Source organism: Papio anubis, chromosome 15, assembly GCF_008728515.1.
Source record: "Papio anubis isolate 15944 chromosome 15, Panubis1.0, whole genome shotgun sequence".
NCBI classification, from domain to species: domain Eukaryota; kingdom Metazoa; phylum Chordata; class Mammalia; order Primates; family Cercopithecidae; genus Papio; species Papio anubis.
In genome coordinates this window covers 62,908,115-62,928,745 of record NC_044990.1, presented here as the reverse complement: position 1 = coordinate 62,928,745, position 20,631 = coordinate 62,908,115, and positions in this window count along the sequence as shown.

The following is a 20,631-nucleotide window of genomic DNA, read 5'->3' as shown; positions in this document are numbered from 1 at the left end:
TACTATATGGTTTATGATTGCCTAATTTTATACGAAATATTTGAGTCTTAAATATTAATGTAAACATTGTTTGTTGGTGCAACTGTTTAGGTTTTAAAAAGTCTGATTTTTGAGAATCTTATTTTAAAAAATTGGTAGTATTGCTGCACATCTGTTGCTTTTACTGTATTTATTTTCACAAAAGGAAGTGTAATTTTCCTTTGTAACAATATTTAATTAGATTTAAATCATTCATGTGGGTTTTTTCATTCAAAATCTCTACATCAGATAGATGCTATTAAATTTGGCTTGTAACATAGATTTTTTTCTATTTAAAAATTTCATAACTTTTGGGAAACCAGTAAAATACAGAGATATAAGTAGTGACATTATTAAATCAGTCTTGTGTTTTGGAGTTTAAGTCCCATTTATATGTTTACAACAGATTGTGTTTACATTTCTGCTCCCCCATCTCATTTAGTTTCATGATGTGAAGCTGCCCCAAGAGCGGGTTTTCAGGGACCAAATAAATAGACAATGAATTCTGGTCCTTTAAAATTCAAAAACAAATTCCAGATAAAAGTATAATTTTGAAATGGTAATTGTTAGAAATTTTATCCTCCTACCACCCATATCCTGTCATTGACAGACTAAATAATGTCAGAGGTATAAAATATATATTAGAAAATAAAGAAAGATTTAGAAGGACTTTTGCCAAGTACCTCTTCTCCTCGTTCGTCAATTTAATGACAGGTTTACTTCTTAAGCAGTGTGATAGTTTCCAATAATCATTTGAGAACCCCAAAATACATTAGGCCATTCCTCCTCTTCTCTCAGAAAAGCTCAGAGGGAATTTACCCAGCATCACTGTGGCTTCGTCAAGTAAGTAAATTTCCTGGAGATACTTAAGAGGACACAGAATTGCACTGAGGAAAGAAGCAATTATTCTATAGCAATTACAAATTTGTGATGAGGGGACTCTGTAGCATAAAAAAGGCCTAGATCTAAGATAGCAATATGATATACCAGTCCAACTCAGGTGCTTTCAAGTATAATGAGGGCACTATTAGTGATTAAGCTGGCTCAACTGGCATATACTCTTCTAATAAAACCAAGACATATGTTTACCATATTGAGACTCCCTAGAAATAGAGACCTAGAAGGAAAACAGAGAATATTTTTATTTTCAAGTGAGGCAGACTGCCATATCTAAGTAAAATGCAATATTTAATAGAACAACTCCTGGTGTCATAGTTGGATATATGATAGAGACTTGACTCTTTTGCTACTCAAAGTAAGGTCTTGTACACCTGCATCAGTGGCTTCTTCACCTCTAAGAAATGTGAACTCTCAAGTTCCATTGCAATCCATTTAATCAGAATTTGCTCTGTAATAATCTAGGGTGATTTAAATACACTCTATTGTTTCAGAGGCACTGGTCAAGACACTATCTCCTTTCTCAATGCCTCAACGTAAACCCTTGTGCCTTATCTTTAACCAGAGGAAGGTAACAGTAAGAACACAAGTCTCACTCCAAACTAATTGGGTTTACTCAAAAAGGAGAAATTAATCCAGCCTAAATAAAGTCTTAAAATAGTAATTAGGTTAACGTGAAGAAAAATTAATTGGTTTAATTATCTCAGAAAGTTTTATCCTATATTCATAATTTTGTTATGAGAGCTGACAATCAACTAAGAGAATATTCCTACTTTTATATGATATAATTCATTATCTTGGTTTCTAGCTCTTTGCCTTGCATGTATAGTTGGATCAAATTTAGGCTAGGTAGAAGTGCTACCAGGAACCCTTACATAGATCACGATAAATTCTATACCCTTGCTGTTGATCCTTGTCCCTTAGAGTTAGAACTGGACAAGTAAGGATACTTTGGAATGGGTATATCCTATCAGGCAAGCTATTTTTAATTATGGGGAATTATTGGTTCATTAGCTTTTTTCTTAACCCAGTAGTAGCTACACAATATCTAGAACAAAGTTTTCAAAAGTTCTCCTGCATGGATTTCTCTGTTTTCCTCTGCTGCTCTTTTCCTCTGCTTCTGTTTGTTTTGTTTTGTTTTTTTCTTTTTTTTAATTATACTTTAAGTTCTAGGGTACATGTGCACAACGTGCAGGTTTGTTACATATGTATATATGTGCCATGTTGGTATGCTGCACCCATTAACTCGTCATTTACATTAGGTATATCTCCTAATGCTATCCCTCCCCCCACCCCCTTCCCACAATAGGACCTGGTGTGTGATGTTCCCCTTCCTGTGTCCAAGTGATCTCATTGTTCAATTCCCACCTATGAGTGAGAACATGTGATACTTGTTTTTCTGTTCTTGCGATAGTTTGCTGCAAATGATGGTTTCCAACTGCATCCATGTCCCTATAAAGGACACGAACTCATCCTTTTTTATGGCTGCATAGTATTCTATGGTGTATATGTGCCACATTTTCTTAATCCAGTCTGTCACTGATGGACATTTGGGTTGATTCCAAGTCTTTTCTATTGTGAATAGTGTCGCAATAAACATACGTGTGCATGTGTCTTTATAGCAGCATGATGTATAATCCTTTGGGTATATACCCAGTAATGGGATGACTGGGTCAAATGGTATTTCTAGTTCTAGATCCTTGAGGAAACACCACACTGTTTTCCACAATGGTTGAACTAGTTTACAGTCCCACCAACAGTGTAAAAGTGTTCCTATTTCTCCACATCCTCTCCAGCACCTGTTGTTTCCTGACTTTTTAATGATTGTCATTCTAACTAGTATGAGATGGTATCTCGCTGTGGTTTTGATTTGCATTTCTCTGATGGCAAGTGATGATGAGCATTTTTTCATGTGTCTGTTGGCTGTATAAATGTCTTCTTTTGAGAAGTGTTTGTTCATATCCTTTGCCCACTTTTTGATGGGGTTGTTTTTTTTTCTTATATATTTGATTGAGTTCTTTGTAGGTTCTGGATACTAGCCCTTTGTCAGATGAGTAGATTGCAAAAATTTTCTCCCATTCTGTAGGTTGCCTGTTCACTCTGATGGTAGTTTCTTTTGCTGTGCAGAAGCTCTTTAGTTTAATTAGATCCCATTTGTCAATTTTGGCTTTTATTGTCGTTGCTTTTGGTGTTTTAGACATTTCCCCCCACCCTCTGCTTCTTTTGACAATGCCAGGCCTCTTCCCCCTCCAGTTTTATTGGCATTTTTATATTCAGGTCATACTTGAAAAGAAGGATAGTTAAATGGACTAATAATTCATCCTTATTAGCCAGAAGTTCCCTTCAATTTTTCTTAGGAAGATATTCCAAATCAAACAGAAATACTAGTGACTTTTCATGTCTACTTCATCCATACAAAGAACATGAGGAAGACAGGAGTTCATAGAGGATAGATGCAGATTCTGTAAGGTGAAAGAGTACAGAGATATAATGAATATGCTCAACACACTTTGTCTAAATCATACGTGTGTTGAGTTATCTCTCTTCTGGCCAACTTAGACTCTAGGAAAGTTTTGTGATGATTTTTCCTCTGCGTTTATTCATAGAGGCCTTGGTGAACTGCTATAGTGAATCTTAGTGAAACTGTACTTGGATACAACTGGCCACATAAACACAGTTTTAGGAAATGTGTCACAGATTTTTTCTAAGAGTCAAGAAATGTATTTTCTATTAGAGATATTTTATAGTAATGTTAGGATATGTTTTGTTTCATCAGGGTACAAGGTGTCATTCAAATACAAAAGGCTGACTTAAAATTAGCCACATGCTATGTAATGTATTTTGATGCTACATTAGAAAGGCCTGTCTGATGGTGTCGAGAAATCTAATATGACTGAAACAGCATGCTTGCAGGTATTCTCAGTTTGGATATTAAGTGCTAAGAACACTTCAGTTTAATGAGTAAAGAAATTATCTTGTCACTAAGAGGATAAATTTAAGCCAATAACTACCGAACAATATAGTTTTGAGTGAAAATAATTATTTCCCTTGAGGAAGATAAAAATAGAACATTTAAGAATGTAACTCACATTCGCTGGGCATGGTGGCTCACACCTGTAATCTCAGCACTTCAGGAGGCTGAGGCAGGCAGATCACAAGGTCAGGAGTTCGAGACTAGCCTGACCAACACGGTGAAACCCTGTCTCTACCAAAAATACAAAAATTAGCCGGGAGGGGTGGCACGTGACTGTAATCCCAGCTACTCAGGAGGCTGAGGCAGGAGAATCGCTTGAACCCAAGAGGCGGAGGTTGCAGTAAGCAGAGATTGTGCCACTGCACTCTAGTCTAGACGACAGAATGAGACTCTGTCTAAAAAAAAAAAAAAAAAAAAAGAACATAACCCACATTAGATCTTTTTTCAAATCGTGCATGGGTTTTTAAATATTTCTCAAATGTAGTCTACAATTTACTTTTTATGAAGTTATAACACAGGTCATTAGATTAACCATCATTTCTGCCAACATGTTCATTCAACGAACAGGATCTAACTTTTTCCTGTCTAACCTAGAGAAATTATGTGCTCTTTTGGTACTTTTTAAAATGAAAAATTAGTTAGGGGTTGCCTGAGGTTTAATTCCTTTGGATATAACAATTCATGGGGATGGAAACTGTACCTATGACTCACAAGCGTCTATGTTGCTAAGATTATAACTATTTCCTGTCATGTGCCATCTTGTGGGATGTAATATCAACAAAAGATATAAAAATCTGGGTATAAACGTAACTGCTAAAGGAGAGGGGGTGGTTACAAATTGGTTGTACTTTAGCAACTTGATGCTCAGCTTCAGCAAGGGCTACCTTTATAAGCCAGTTCTCACAGCTGTGCACCAAACAGCAAGGAGCTGTATCTGGGGACAGCTGAAAAAATTTGCCAATGTGAATATAAGTTCTTTTGCTTATATTATTAGGTAATACAAAATATCTACTTTTGTTATAACAGGGGGTGCTATTATCGGCATGGGACTTACTCACTTTTGAAATCTCAAAAGGCAGCAGGGATTTCAGAAGAGGTGTGGACCCACATGTAGAATGTTGTCTAAATATAGATTCCTGGGTTTCTGGCTACCCAAGATACAACAATTTAATTCAATAGTGTTTTGTAGTCTGCTCAGACTGCCATAAAAAAATAACAGACTGGATGACTTAAACAAGAAAAAATTAATTTTCTCACTGTTCTGGAAGCTAGAAGTTCAAAATTAAGGAGGCATCTGATTTGGTTTTGGTGAGGCTTCTCTTTCTGCTGTGGAGATGGCTGCCTTCTCACTGTACCTTTATGTGACCTGTTTTCCGTGCATTCACATAGAAATCTCTCAGTATCTTCTTATTCATATATAGACACCAGTTTCATAAATTTAGGGCCCCCAAATTATGGCCTCATTTAAACTTAAATATATCTTTATAAGTCCCATCTCTATACATTAGCTTTGGGAGTTAGGACTTCAACATAAGAAGCTTAGTGGGATACAGTTTAGTCTATAACAGAGACATACAGAATATTGCTTTCAGGTGGTGAGAATGTAATTAATGGAGATAAGAAGACAAAAAGAAAGTAGTGTACATTGTTTATGCAAGTCGTAAGCTTCAGAGAAAGACAAAAGCCATGGAACACAAATTACCTGTATTGGACATAAAAATTAGACAAAGAATTACACATAAGGGACTTTCAGACAGACATTAATTGAGAGTACAAATAAAAGAGCCAGAATTGGGTTGGGTAAAAGTAATTGCATGAAGCAGAGGTTTCAGATGTTGAAAGAAATGAAGGTAGAGCTTAGAAGTGTCCTAAGTTTCACTTACCCAAATATCCCTGCAGAAATGGCTATAGAGATAACCTATTTTATTTTTGAAAGAGTTCTTAAAGTTGTTTTTTAAAAATGCCTATATCAGAGACTACATAAGACAAGGGTGAGCATTATGTAATCCAGAAGCATCCCAGTAAGGTTGGATGGCATTTCCATTAAACGGCTAGCCTCAGGAAAAAAAAGAAAATCTATACTTTTGAGCCTCAGTTTACTCATCTGTAGAATGAAGATAAAAATGATGTCTAGCTTAGAGAATTTCTGGAAACAAATTATTCAATACATCTAAAATGCTTAGAAAAATGTTTGACATCTAGAAACCTTCAAATGATTGAAAATATTAACTATTATATTGATTGAACGTAATTAGCTTTAATTGTAACTAATATTTAAAGCAAATATTCAAACAGCACTAAATGATATTTTACTAAAGGGAAGCGGAAAGAAAATACTGGTATTTTTTGTAGGGCTTTTAATTTTAGATCTATTTTTTTTCACAATCTTATAAAAAGGTGACTTTGGAACAGAAAGTGTAAGGAGTAAGGAGCAAGCCTATACATACCTAGAGGAAGAATATTCCAAGCAGAAGAAATAGCAGGTAGAAAACTTGAGGGCAGCATGCTTTTGGTGAACTTGAGGAACAGAATAAACCAGGCAGATGATGGTGAAAGATAAGGTCTGAAAGGTGAACAAGATCGTGTTCAGTCTTTCAGTTCAGGACAGAAAGGTAAAATTTTATTTTTACTGTGAATGGAAGCCATTGGAAGATTGGGGAAAGAACACAATACATTAAAAAAGATACTTTGAGCCATTGTTTGGAAGACATAGTGTGATGGGAAATCATTTTAGTAGGAAGATTGGTTAGACAGCTATTGAGTAAGCCAGAGAAAAATGATGAATTCAAGTGGAACAATAAAAGTAGTGATGAGTGTTTCCTATAGGTTAAAAAAAACGAACAACGTCAAGAAAAGAAAGTCCCAAATTAACTCATCATGCAGAATTATTATGTTTTAAAATAAGAGAGTTTTGATTATCTTTATATTGCGTGTTCTCCTAGGACATCACAGCTCTCAGAGTGATTGGGATATTTCATGTGGGGAGGATCCATAGAAGATGAGAATTGTGAATAGCCATCCTATAATTTGAAATTCATTTTACAAAAAATATTGTAGCCAAACATGTTTGGGAAGGGTACCAATGAGGCTTCACCTGCTGTACATGAAATAGTGCTGAAAAGCCATAATAGAAAAATTGGTGAAATGCAAAAACTTCCTTTTGACCAAAGTACCATGGTAGGCCGAATAATTACCCTCCAAAGATATCTCTGTCTTAATCCCTGGAACCTTGTGTAAATATATGAAGTTACATGACAAAGGGAATTAAGGTAGCGAATAGAATTCAGATTCGCTTATACATTGGCATTAAATTGGTAGATGATCTTGGTTTACCCAGTTGGACCCAATGTAATCCTGTGTTCCTCAAATGTGGCAAAAGAAAGTAAAATACACTATGTCAGATTAATGTGATATGAGAAACTGTTGATGAGAGTAATGCAACTGGCCCTTGCTCTCTTTGAAGATGAAAGGGGACCACAAGCAAAGAATGGCAGGTGGTTGTCTACAAGCTGGCAAAACGAGAATTTGGATTATCCCCTAGAGACTCCAGAAAGGTTAGTAACTCTGGTAATAATGTGATGTTGGCCTAGTGAGACCCATTTTGGACATGTGAACTATAAGTTAATAAATTTGTGTTGGTATAAGCCATTAAATTTGTGGTACTTTGCTTTCAAAGTAATAGAAAATGAATACAATTAGTAAAATATGTTTATATTAGGGGAAGCTGAGTGAAAGGTATATGAAAACGTTGTAATATCCTGTGACTTTTCTGTAAACCTAACATTATTACAACAGAAAAGATTTGAAAAAAAAAATTCTCTAAACATTTCAAGCTGCATCTTTCTAAAATTGACCATATAATCAGTTCCCTAACCTCGGCTTTCTACATTAACTCTCAATTAGTTTTACTCTCATGCATTCAATTAAAACAAATCTGGAACGTGAATATCATCCTGGATGTATTCAGTATCTCCTAAAGAACATATCCTAACAAGATTCCACGAAGTAATGTGTCAATTATTTTCCCATTCTTACTCAACTCTGTGACTATTACTGGAGACTCCTAAGCCATTTACTTGCTTTTAATATCTCTGCACATCTCTCTGAGTTCTCTTAATTAGTGATAGTGTTATCCCTTTAATACAAACAACTATTCATGATATTCCATAACAATCTATAATGATATTCTACTACCCGCAGCAATATACCCTTTCAGGAGCTCATACTTACTCTCCATTTCTTTTCCCCTTTCTCTTTTCTATCCATAAGGCTCCAGGAACAGGGAACCTCTCTATTGTCTTTGAATATGCTATACTATTGACACGTAAATTTTAGCATGTATATTTTACATCTTTCTAACATATTTCACCACCTTTTCATTGTTTCACAAGTCATAACAGTTATAATAATTACAATGAAAAATTGACCTCTCCATGATCTTTTATGGATTTCTTTTCTGTGACCTTACACAATAAGATCAATTGGGTTACTCACAGGTAAGTAAATTGGTTCGTAGTTCTATTGCAGCACACGTCACATTGCATTTCGATTGTTGGAAGTGTATAGTCTCCATCCATCTCTATATTCTTCAAAGCAGAGACCATGTCTTACTTGTCATTCTGTGTCCGGTAGCTACAAACAGACTCTATTATCAGCTATGTGTAGGATTAGAAATTGCCCAGTAGGAGACAAATTAAAAGCTTGTTACAAATGGAGTCTGTTTGTTGTTCTACACATATTACAGTTTCATCATTTACATAAACTACTCTTTAGAATATGACTGCATGATTCCACAGTTTACTAATCTTAGGACACAGCACTTGAAACTTAGAATAAATGCATCTTTGTTATATTAATTCCTAATATCCCCCAAGTCTCAGAGATCTTTGAACTAAGGGCAAGAGTTCCAGTGATGTGCCAAGCAACTTTCCTCTAGCTGATATTCAAGGCTCAAGTGGTATTTATCATCCTATCAGGACACATCAGAACACATTGAAGCTAATGGGAGGCTCACTCAACTTAACAGGATACACGTTTACTTAACAGAAGGCACATCAACTTAACACAATACATCTGTAACAGATTTGACTTCCGTACACCTTTTGATGCCTTCCCTTTGTTAATTCCGACTTCAGAGGCTAATGCCCTTGTAGTGGTGCAGAACAGTAATGAGTCAAGTGAAAGCAATTGGAATTGAAAGGCAGGAACTGATTAAGTTGACGGTGGTAAAATTGAGGAGAAAACTGAATGTGAACAATGTGAGTAATGAAATTATTTGAGACTCCCAACTTGAATGGATGAGAGGATATTACCATTATTGCCAAAGAATATTAGTCATCATGTATCCAAATGTTATTTGGCTCTGTCTTTTGTTGTACTCAAACTCTACTTTGTGCTAATGTATTTTTAAAAACCCTATGAGATACTAAAAACTAAATAAATACTATAAGATTTCTAATTTTCTTGTGAATTAGATGAGGTGTAATGAGGCAACAAATATGCTGAAAACAACAATGCATGCAAGGAAAAAAAAAGGTTGGATTTAATTTTGTCTTTCAATTACCATCTGCATAATCTGGGGAAAGTACCTTCGCTGAGACTAATTTTTTTAGGTATATCACTAAATACAACAAATGTATTGTTTTATGTAAGGATTAATGTGGTTATAAATATCAAAATTATGAATTTATATATGCAATGTATATAGCAGATAGCCGAGATAAATGTGGACACTGTGAGAGAGCTGCTGAGAGAGCTACTGAATAAAGCCATATTTTACATATTAAAATAAAGTCTAAATTCCATACTTTATATATTAAATATTCTGTATATATTATATATTCCATACTTTATTTATTAAAATAAACTCTAAATTCCAACAATCTCTACAATATTTGGAATTACTATTATTGAAGACGCTTAAAAACTATTGTATATCTTCCTTTGTTCTTGTACTCAGAAGACTCTTAAATATTGTTTACATAATGGTTTTCTTTGCCTTTTGACTCAAACAATTAAGAATTTTAATACAAAAATAAAAAATAGAAACTTTATTCACTGTTAGGCTCACAACAATGCCAAATGTCAGGTTCAGGGTCAGGTTGTAGCCCCAGCTGAGGTCCAAGGGGAGTGAGTGGATGGGCAGATAGCTGAAAGAACACTTGGGGGGCCATAGGCTGGTGAAATACGGCTTTATTCAGCAGCTCTCTCATTAGCAGCTCTCTCACACTGTCTGCATTTACCTCCGCTATCTGCTCTGGCTCTGTGGCTCCTCTCAGCAGCCAGTTCTGTGGCTCCTGCTGCCCCCAAACTTGCAGCCGCACTCCCTGACCTGCAAGGCCAACTACAGGGTCAGCAGCTTAATTCTTTCCCTCTGTGCACAAGTCAGTTCCTGGCTCCCCTCTGCCTACCTTCAAGGCGACCAGTTCTACAGGGGTAAGCAGTGTTACTCTCTCTCTGGGCACCAGTGAGAACTGAGCCTATACAGTGTCAGGGCAGTTATACCTTTTCAAACAATAGTGGCTCAGAGCCAAGTATAAGTTTACACAAACAGATTGTATAGCAAGTGGAGTATGCGCCTGCACCCTAAACTCGCTGAGTCGTCCTGGCCCACATGCTTACCTCGGCCTATTCCTTGACCAAAGCACAACCATGTACCTTACATTCCAGCCCCTAGGCTGAGGGAGACATAGGTTTTGGGCACACAGGCCCAATACACAAGTTTGACACATAGGCTCTGGACACACACATCCAACAAATAAGCTTTGGGCACACAGGCTCAATACATACACATAGGCTTTACACATAAGCCTAACATATAGCCTTTGGGTGCATAGGTCCAATACATACACATAGGCTTAACACATAAGTCTGGCCTGATACATACACATAAGCCTGGCCCTATACGTATACACATACAGGCCAGATACGTACATATAGGCTTGACACAGGCCTTATACATAGGCTCTGTGTACACAGGCCTGTGACATACATTAGCTTTGATAAAGTGCCCAGCAATCAATGCAGATTACCATATTGGCGCAGATTATGTCTTTGGTGATTACCATTTACACTGCCCTGAGTTCAGCTTATTAACTCCTCTGTCTACACCTGGTTTCAAACCATATGGTGTCAGTATTAAGTTGAACTGCAATAGCAGTCCAGGAAGCAGTAGCACCCTGGCCAGACCCATTTGTGTTCCATGCCGCATTAGGAAAGTGGGGATGGTCTTCCTTAAATGGTGATGGCTCGGGCTCTAGGGGTGCCTCAGGCCTCATGGCCTTAGGCCCCATGGCCTTATCTTGCATTAGGACTACAGGTCCCAAGCCCTCTTATAACTCTGCTGCTAAGGGATTTGTACTCAGCGTACTCCACTGTTCTAAGTAGCCACCCGACTTTGCAAGGTGGATGTCTGTGCCTTTCCACTCTGGGGGATCATTACTCATGAATGTACCCTCTCCACTATTGGGCAAGTCAGCCTCAAGATGACTGAACTTGTCCTGCCATGCTCTTGTAAGGCTGAAGGGCAGCATATGCAGTTACTAACTGTTTCTTTATTAATAAACATAGGAACTCAGCTCCCTTTCACAGTTGGGACTAAAAGCAGGCCATTCAGCAGGCATAAGCCCGGGGTGCCCATTTAAACTAGAAGCACATGTGACCATATACAGTTTTGTTTAGGGCCTATAGTGGTACATGGAGCACTTGGAAGTTCCAGTAGGCTTTTAGTCTCACAAGAGCATGGCAGGACGAGTTACAGTCATTCCCACTCCCAATCTCCACCCTCTGATAGGCCCCAATATCTGTGGTTTCTCTCTATGTGTCCATGCGTTCCATCATTTAGCTCCCACTTATAAGTGAGAACATGCGGTATTTTGTTTTCTGTTTCTGTGTTAGTTTGTTAAAGAAGATGGCCTCCAGCTCCATTCATGTTTCTGCAAAGGACATGATCATGTTCTTTTTTATGGCTGCATAGTATTCCATGGTGTATATATACCATATTTTCTTTATCCAGTCTATCACTGATGCACATTTAGATTGATTCCATGTCTTTGCTCTTGTGAATAGTGTTTCAATGAACATACATGTGCATGTGTCTTTATAATAGAATAGTTTATATTCCTTTCCATATATGTGAGATAATGAGATTGCTGGGTCAAACGGTAGTTCTGTCTTTAGATCTTTGAGGAATCGCCCTACTCTCTTCCACAATGTCTAAACTCATTTACACTCTCACCAACAGTGTATAAGTGTTCCTTTTTCTGCTGTCTTTACTAACCCTATCTCTGCTAAAAAGACAAAACTTAGCCAGGCATGGTGGCAGGTTCCTATAATCCCAGCTACTCAGGAGGCTGAGGAAGGAGAATTTCTCAAACCCGGGAGGTGGAGGTTGCAGTGAGCTGAGGTCACACCACTGCACTCCAGCCTGGATGACAGAGCAAGACTCTGTCTTGAAAAAAAATTAAAAAACAAAAAATAGTGTTCCCTTTTCTCCACATCACCAGCATCTGCTATTTTTTGACTTCTTAATAATAGCCAATCTGACCTTTCTAATATCCAGCATCTTTAAGGAACTTACACAAACTTACAAGAAAAATAACAAACAACCCAATAAAAAAGTGAGCAAAGGACATGAACACTTTTCAAAAGAAGACATACATATGGCCAACAATCACAAGAAAAAAGCTCAACATCACTGATTGTTAGAGAAATGCAAACCAAAACCACAATGAGATACCATCTCACAACAGTCAGTGTGGCTCTTACCTTGTTTTTCCTAAAAAATATGATTTCTTATGCCTAGTCTACCTTCTTTAATGGTAGATATGTGAATGTGCAGGGAAAGTTTAGATATTACAATTACAGATATTACAATTTCCAAAAATTTACGCTCACCAACTGCCTATCTATTCTGTTCAGACTTTTATGCAATGAAAATGGTTGTCATTGCTCAGATTAAGAATTCCATCCTCTGTCTTACAAGTCTGTCTTTAGATTTAACTCTTTAATATAAAACTGTGACTGGCTCTTGACTTTTTTATTTCTATTCTTATCTTCCCTCTACTTCTCATATAACTGAAAGTAGTGCGTGGCAGACCACGTCTAGAAATAAACGATGTTCATAATGATAAAAAATAAAAACATCACTCTTCAAGTCAATTGTATTAAAGATATATCCATTTAGAAGTGTCCTTTTAAAGGTTTAGATCACTTCTCCAGATGTTTTGAGGCAGATTTCATATATTTCCTTAAAATAAAGTGGCTAAAATTATTTTATTTTAAATTAAATAAGTTTAAATTATTTCAAAATGAAGCAGAGGAGAACTGCAAGTCTGAACAATAGCCAATTCTAAATTAATAGAAAATTCAATCACTTTTTGCATTCATATTTGTTTTATTAATTACTCTATAAATAGTACATATATATATATGGAAGGGGAGAACAAATAAATGACTTTGTTTCACAGTTTGACCATTAAGATGCTTAATGACCATATTCTAATAGGACTACAGTAACCTTAATGCCCACATTTAATTTAATATCACATAAAGTTAGTGAATGATATATAACGTGATTTATTTTGATTGTGAGGAAGTTAACTTATAGCACATGAGCCTTAAATTTTTTGCTGTTTTCTTCTTGGCTAAAATTATGTTATTGATAGATGATTATAGATTTGATATTTTGATACATGTATACAATGTATAATTATCAAGTCATGGTATGTAGGATATCCATCTCTTCTAACATTGAACATTTTCTGTGTTGGGAACATTTCAAATTTTTTCTTCTATTTTGAAATATATAATCAATTTTTGTAGCTATAGTCACTCTAATGTGATATCAAACTCTAGAACTTACTCTTTCTACTTAACTATCTGTTTTTAATCAACCTCTTTTCATTCCCTACCTCCTTTTTCAGACTCTGATAATTATCTTTCTTCTCCATGAGATCAATTATTTTAGCTTCTGCATATGAGTGAGACATTGCAGCATTTATTTTTCTGTGTCTGACTTATTTCACTTAATGACTTCCAGTTCCATTCATGTTGCTGCAAACGACAGAATCGTTGTGCTTCATTGTGTAGATATACCATTTTTCTTATTAATTCATCCATTGATAAACATTTAGATTGAATCCATATTTTGGCTATTGTGAATAGTGCTACAATAAACATAAGGGTATGGGTATCCCTTTGATATACTGAATCCTTTTTTCAGATAAGTACTTTGTAGTGACGTTGCTGGATTGTATGGTAGTTTTATTTATTTGTGTCCTTTGGAAAAAAGCCATTTTAATTGTGGTGAGATGGTATCTCATTTTGGTTTTGATTTGCATTTACCTGATTAGTTATATTCATCATTTTTAAATATACTTCTTGGTAATTTGTATGTCATCTTTTGAGAAATCTCTATTCAGATCATTTGCCCACTTTTTAATAAAATCATTTTGATTTTTGTTGTTGCTGAGTTGTTTGAGTTCTTTGTATATTCTGGATGTTAGTCTCTTGTCAAATGAGTAGTCTGCAAATATTTTTTCACATTTAACAAGTTGTCTCTTCGCTTTGTTGGTTGTTTTCTATGCTGTGCAGAAACGTTTTAGTTTACTATGGTCTCATTTGTATATTCCTATTTTTGTTGCCTGTGCTTTTGAAGATTTAGCCATAAAATATTTATCTAGTCCTGAAGCGTTTTCATTATGTTTTCTTCTAGTAGAAGGTCTAGGTCTCACGTTTAAATGTTTTATCGATTTTGAGCTGATTTTTTTATATTATGAGAGATAGGGGTCTAGTTTCCTTCTTCTGCATATGTATATCTAATTTCCTTTCAGTATTTTTGAAGAGGAAGTCCTTTGCCCAGTGTGTGTTCTTGGGACATTTGTTGAAAATTTGTTGTCTATAAATACATAGATTTAGGAACTGAGGGGAAAAATGGCAGATAAAGAGCAGAACTAACTTGCAGCTCCCACTTGGACAGAGAAAATGGCATGTAGAGACACACATTGTGAACTTTTGCTCCAAGAACTACCACAGGAACATACCAAGAAAAACAAAATAATTCACAGACCCTTTGAAAGAACTGGCTTGCCACTGCAAACTCAGCGACACAGCCAATAATCTGTGAGTGCCCAAAGTGTGAGAGGGGGCAAGTCCTCCTCTGAACACATATCCTCACTGAGGAACCTGAAAATTCATATCACAGAAAAGGATTTAACCTTACTTAGAGCTGAAATGAATTTAGAGAGATGAGCAAAATATAAAAGTGAAAGCAGCAGCAAGAGGAGCCCTGTAGGCACTCCCAGTCCCCAGGGAAACTATTTATGACTATATCTCACAGCGGTCCTTGGGGAGGGCTGCCATCGGAATTGGGAAAAGACCACAGGGAGAAGGAAACTTTCAGCTGAGATTTGCAATAATTTTGATCAAGCACAAATTTTCCTGGGCAGAGTCTGATTGTAAGGGGAGGCAAATGGGAGATGTAGATATGATCACAGAAGCTGAGGCAGGTGGAGAGGGGTAAGGCTTGAAAGCCTTGCTTACTTTCTCATCAGGGAAGCTTGCAGCCTGAGGCAAGATCTCAGCCCAGCTCACAGTCTACCTGAATACAAACTTGGTGCTGTTGGTGGGGCGTGGTGGGAGTGAGACTGGCCTTGCTGGCTGTGTGGAAGTTGGATGAGGCTTGTCACTGCCAGCTTCTCCTCACTTCCCTGACATCCTGTATGACACAGAAGAAGCTGCCATAACCCCCTTGGGAACATAACTCCATTGGCCTGAGAACCTCACCTTGATCCTGCACAACAACCACAACAAGCCTTGCCCAAGGAGAGTATGAGTTCAGACACACATAATCGTATCCCTGCCTGCTAGTCTTTCTTTACCCATGTTGGTAGTCAAAGAAAAAAGACTTAATCTCTTGGGAGCTCTGTGACCCCACCCATCACCCGAGAAACCCGAATACTTATCCAGGTGACTGTAGGGCAAGCTTATATCACCCTTATATTAGATGCTCTCTTTAAAGCACCACCTCCTGGTTGGAGGCCAACCAACTTAAGCCATTACAGCAACTCATAAAAGAACAATCCTACTTCAAGAAAGGAGAAAAACAAAAACAAAAACAAACAAACAAACAAAAAACCAGCTAATTCCACCACCTGTGACTTCCTGGCTAACCAGAGGTTCTGAGTCTGTTCCCATGACAACTTTACTGCTAGCACAGCTAGCATTCGAGAAAACCAGTGCACTAAACAAAACTACAACCAAGGATCCCTACAGAGTCCACTTCAATCCCCTGCCACTTTCACTGGAATAGGTGCTGATATCCCTGGCTGAGAGACCTGAAGACAGATTCATAACACAGGACTCTTTGCAGACACTCCCCAGTACTAGCCCAGAGCCTGCTAGCTCTGCTGGGTAGCTAGCCTGGAAGAGCAATAAGAATCACTGCAGTCTAGCTCTCAGAAAGCCCCCATCCCTAGGGGCAGGGAGAGAGCACCACATTAAGGGAGTACCCCTGTTATGCCCAGACCCTCTGTTCCCCAAAGAAGACCACTGAGTCAGAGTCAAAGCCAAGCGGCAAGGATCTTTATGACAAGTTCGAACCTGGTCCTTCAAGTACACACAGCATACAAGAGGGGCCCGGGGCTGTCACGAGTGCCCTTTGCTTTTTATAGCCCGAGTTACAGGGAACAAAGGGGGAATTCTTTCGGTTCCAGCGCTTTCAATGATAAAACCTTGAGCGGCTGTCTCGCCTCGGAGACCTTCCAGGTGGTGTTTGTACTGGGCTCAGGAAGTTTGAGAGATATGTGGTGGGATGGGAGGATGGGATGTGTTTGTACTGGGCTTGTTGTTTTGAGCCCGGGGCTGAGAATGTGCCTGGCTCCTCTCATTCCCCCTTCTTTTCAGGTATCTCTAGAGAGCCAATCTTGGGTCTTACAAGTCTGATTCTGTTTCAAGCGTTTGCTGGGTTGGTATTGGGCTCTGAGGACCATAGGTTGTACAGTGTTAAGCCTTTCTCTAGCGAACACTTAAAATTCTGTTAACAACACAAGGTCCCTACGGTAAGCAGAAATAGAAGACTCAGCAGGGGGTCAAGGAAGGGGGCTAACAGAAAACATAGATGAGTTCCACTATTGGTCTGCAGCTAGAAGCAAACTGCGGTGTTCTTACTTCTGTGCTTAACTTGTAACTGTTGGTTGGTCCTCCCACAAGTCCTGATTCATTTTATGTAGAAACAACAGTCTTCCTTTAGGAACATACCATTACCCCTTTTTCGGCAATGAAGGTAGGTCCTAAGGCCCTCGGTTCTGCAAGGTTTTACCTCAATGCTAGGGGCGTGAGCTGCGCTGGAGAGGCAAGGACTCAGCTGACTCCTCCACTTATATGACAGAATTGTTGGTACAGCTTGTACTTTCACAGGTGTGTTTAGGCTCCCCGCCAGTCCGGCTGCCATGAAGGATGCGGTGAGGAGATTCCTGCAATGAGGGGGAGAAATATGGCTCGTGCAGGTCTCAGTCTAGGGACTGGGTGAATAACAGCACTAGTCCAGTTGCGGTATACATGGAACTTCGCCCGGCAGTAAGTATTAGAGTCAACGGGGAACTAATGCTGACAGGGAAGACACAGTAGGTTGGTAACAGAGGGGCTTGATAGGGTTTTAGATAATGATACAATTACACCAGAAGAGAATATTTTATTTGAACTTTAAGGTGATGTGGGGCGTTACAGTGATGCTGCAGAGAGGCTGGAATTGTTCCTGAAACAGTAGGAAACTTTTGTAGCTGGGGTTTAGGTATAGTGGCACGTTAGGGATAGGGGCATATGAGGAGGTTCTGCGGTGGTTGTTAAGCTTGGGCAGAGGTAGAGGATCCTTATGGCAGGGGACAGCGGTTAGTGAGGGCCTTGTAAGTGGCACACAGAAAGCAGCCAGACAGGCTGTGAGATCCTGTAAAGGTTAGCAAGTTCTAATCCTTCTTGCAATAATTTTAACCAGGAAAAGGGCTAAATCTTGTGTCAGGCGGTTTTCTTGTAAACTGGATATTTCCATGGACCAGGGGCCATACCTGCGCTAGACCCGCCACAGATAGAGGTGACTACTAGGCCGTGTGGAGGCGGAGAGTGAGTATACAGCCCTGTGTTGGTGGTCAGTAGCGGAGTTCAGGGGTCTCCTAACTTTATCTATGTATATGAAGGTCTCTATCTAGATCTCTGATGGAAGGGCCATCTGGGGTTTATCTGTTCTTTCCACCTTACCATTGGTATTTATGGGCGATACAATAGTTATAAGGGCAGCCAGCACTTTGGTGCCACCAATAGTGCTTACAATTGTATTGAGTCTGATCTGCACCGAAGCATATCATTGGTGCCACTGGTTTGGCTATTGGGAAATCATTAAAATTTAGTAAAATTAGACTCTATTGCACAGCGAGGAGGCAATCTGCATTTTCAACCACTAATTTCCTGGGCTTATAGGGTTGCCTAGGGTGAGTTTAGTTTTATAAAGCCAGAATCTCCAGACAAAGGGATTAGGAGCTGGCTATGTTTTCCTCAGCGGCCACTGAGCGACTAGCGTTAGAGTCAGACTACTTAACTGCATGTTTGCAGTGAGCTATGCTATGCGGTAGCAGGGGTGAGTTTAAGGGGTTGTTCTTGGCTCTGTCACAGTCCACATGTCGGTGCTTCAGCCTTGCGCCGCTGTGATTGGTCCTAGGAGGTGGGAGGTTGGAGTCCACCTGGCTTGGCGTGGGTGTAGTGGATCCACGACGATGCCTTCTACCTTTGGGCGGTGGGTGTGGTTAGGAGTACCTGAGTAGTCCCCTTTCCACCTGGGTTCTAGGAATTGTCTTGTGTTGGTGTGCAAACGGCCAGGACCTAGTCTCGGCTGATGCGGATGGGGTGTCGGGACCGGTCTTATAGTTCCTTCAGCTTAGGCCAGATTTCTTGATATAAGATTTTCTGCAAGGCTTGTAGGGAAAATAAGAGTTCAGAGACATTTTCTGTTTCAGACTTGAGCAGATCATCTTTAGGCTAGGGAACTAGGGGTGGGGGTCTACTATACATGATTTCATAAGGGTAAAGGCCTAGTCTGTAAGGGGGTAATGCGGGCCGGAACAGAGCGTGGGGAGAAGGGCCACCTAGTGGCGCCAATCTCCATAGTCAATTTGGTTAAGGTCTCTTTTAAGGTCGATTCATCTTTCACCTGTCCTGAACTGGGGCCTGTAAGCAATGGAATTTCAATTTGCCCTAAGGATGGAAGCCAAATCCTGACTTACCTTAGCGTGGCAGACCTATTATCTGACCCTATCTGGAAGGGAAGCCATACCTGGGAAGGATATCTTCAGAATTTTCTTTGCTACGACCTGAGCAGTTTCTCTTTTGTTGGTTGGGAATGCTTCAGTCCACATGAAAAAGTATCTACAAAGACAAGTAAGTACGGTACCATTTTTCCTGGCTTTATTTCAGTAAAAATCTACTTCCTAGTAGATACCAGGCCTGGTTCCTTTGAGCCTTGTTCCTGTTGCAGCTTGAGATTGGGGGTATCGTTGTTAAGCTGGCAGACTTTTGCAACTGTTCTGATACTGCTGGCCGTCTCAGCTATATGTCTGATTTTGAGCTTGGGCGTCTGATCAGATCTATCATCCGCAGCCCAGGTGGGTGGTTTTAGTGGATGTGTTCTAACACCTGTTTTCCTAATTTTTCTGGTAGGATGGTTTGGTCATTAGTATCAGTCCACCACCCATTCTGGATTTGTTTCAGGGGAGTTGTCAATCACTGGAGATCTTGTTCTGAATATTCAGGGGAAATATGGCAAGTCTGGGGCCGGGTCAGGGCTGGAGTGCAAAGGAGTTGGCTGGGAGCCTTACGCCATCTTTCTTGCAGTTTGATCATGAAAGTTGCCTTGAGCAGTTGGGTAGTTAGTTTCTGATGCCTGGGCAATGCACAATGTAGCTAACTTTTCTGGCCTCCATAGGGCTGTTAGCAGGGCTAGGATTTCTTGCTTGTTTTATCTCTTTCTTTCCAGCCCGTCAGTAACCTCGGCTCCTTGTAAATGGCCTTATGTATAGGCGCCGTTGCAAAAGCATATCGGCTGTCTGTATATACCGTCAACACCGCCCTAAGGTAGAGCTTGGTGAGCATTATCAGTTAGGCCTTCTGGGCCAATGTCCCAGGCGGGGGTTCTGCCCAGATTACTTTAGTCTCTGGAAGTCACTGCGGCTCCGAAGCGTACCTCTGGCCTTGATGCATGAAGCTGCTTATCAGTGAACTGGAGCAAAGGTCGTCAGGAAGTGGGGTCCTGCAGGTCTTCTCGAACTCCGTGCAACTGAGTTAGTATCACCGATTACGATGCGTGGAGTGGGAAACGTCTAAGTCGGGTTGGACAGCAGTAAGGGCAGTCTCTTACCCAGTGGCTAGCCTCCTTGCAGTAAGGCACATTGGTCTTTTCTCAGATTATACATGCCTGGGGGCCGCTACAGGTTGGAGTGTACTCTGGCTGTAGATGTTTTTTCTGTACTACTGCTGCAGGACCTTGGTTCAGTGGCCTTATATTGCCTTTCCTCTGGAGTATCTCTGTTATTATAAACCCGGCTGGGCTATCAGAAGGAGGTCCTGAATCCGCTTTCTTTCGAGTCTTTTAATTTTTGGAGTTTTAATATTTGGGGCTGCCTGATTTCTGAAAGACATTACAACTGGCTACCTGACTTCCTGGAGCCTCTGGATCTATGAGTGTACTGTCTAAAGCTTCT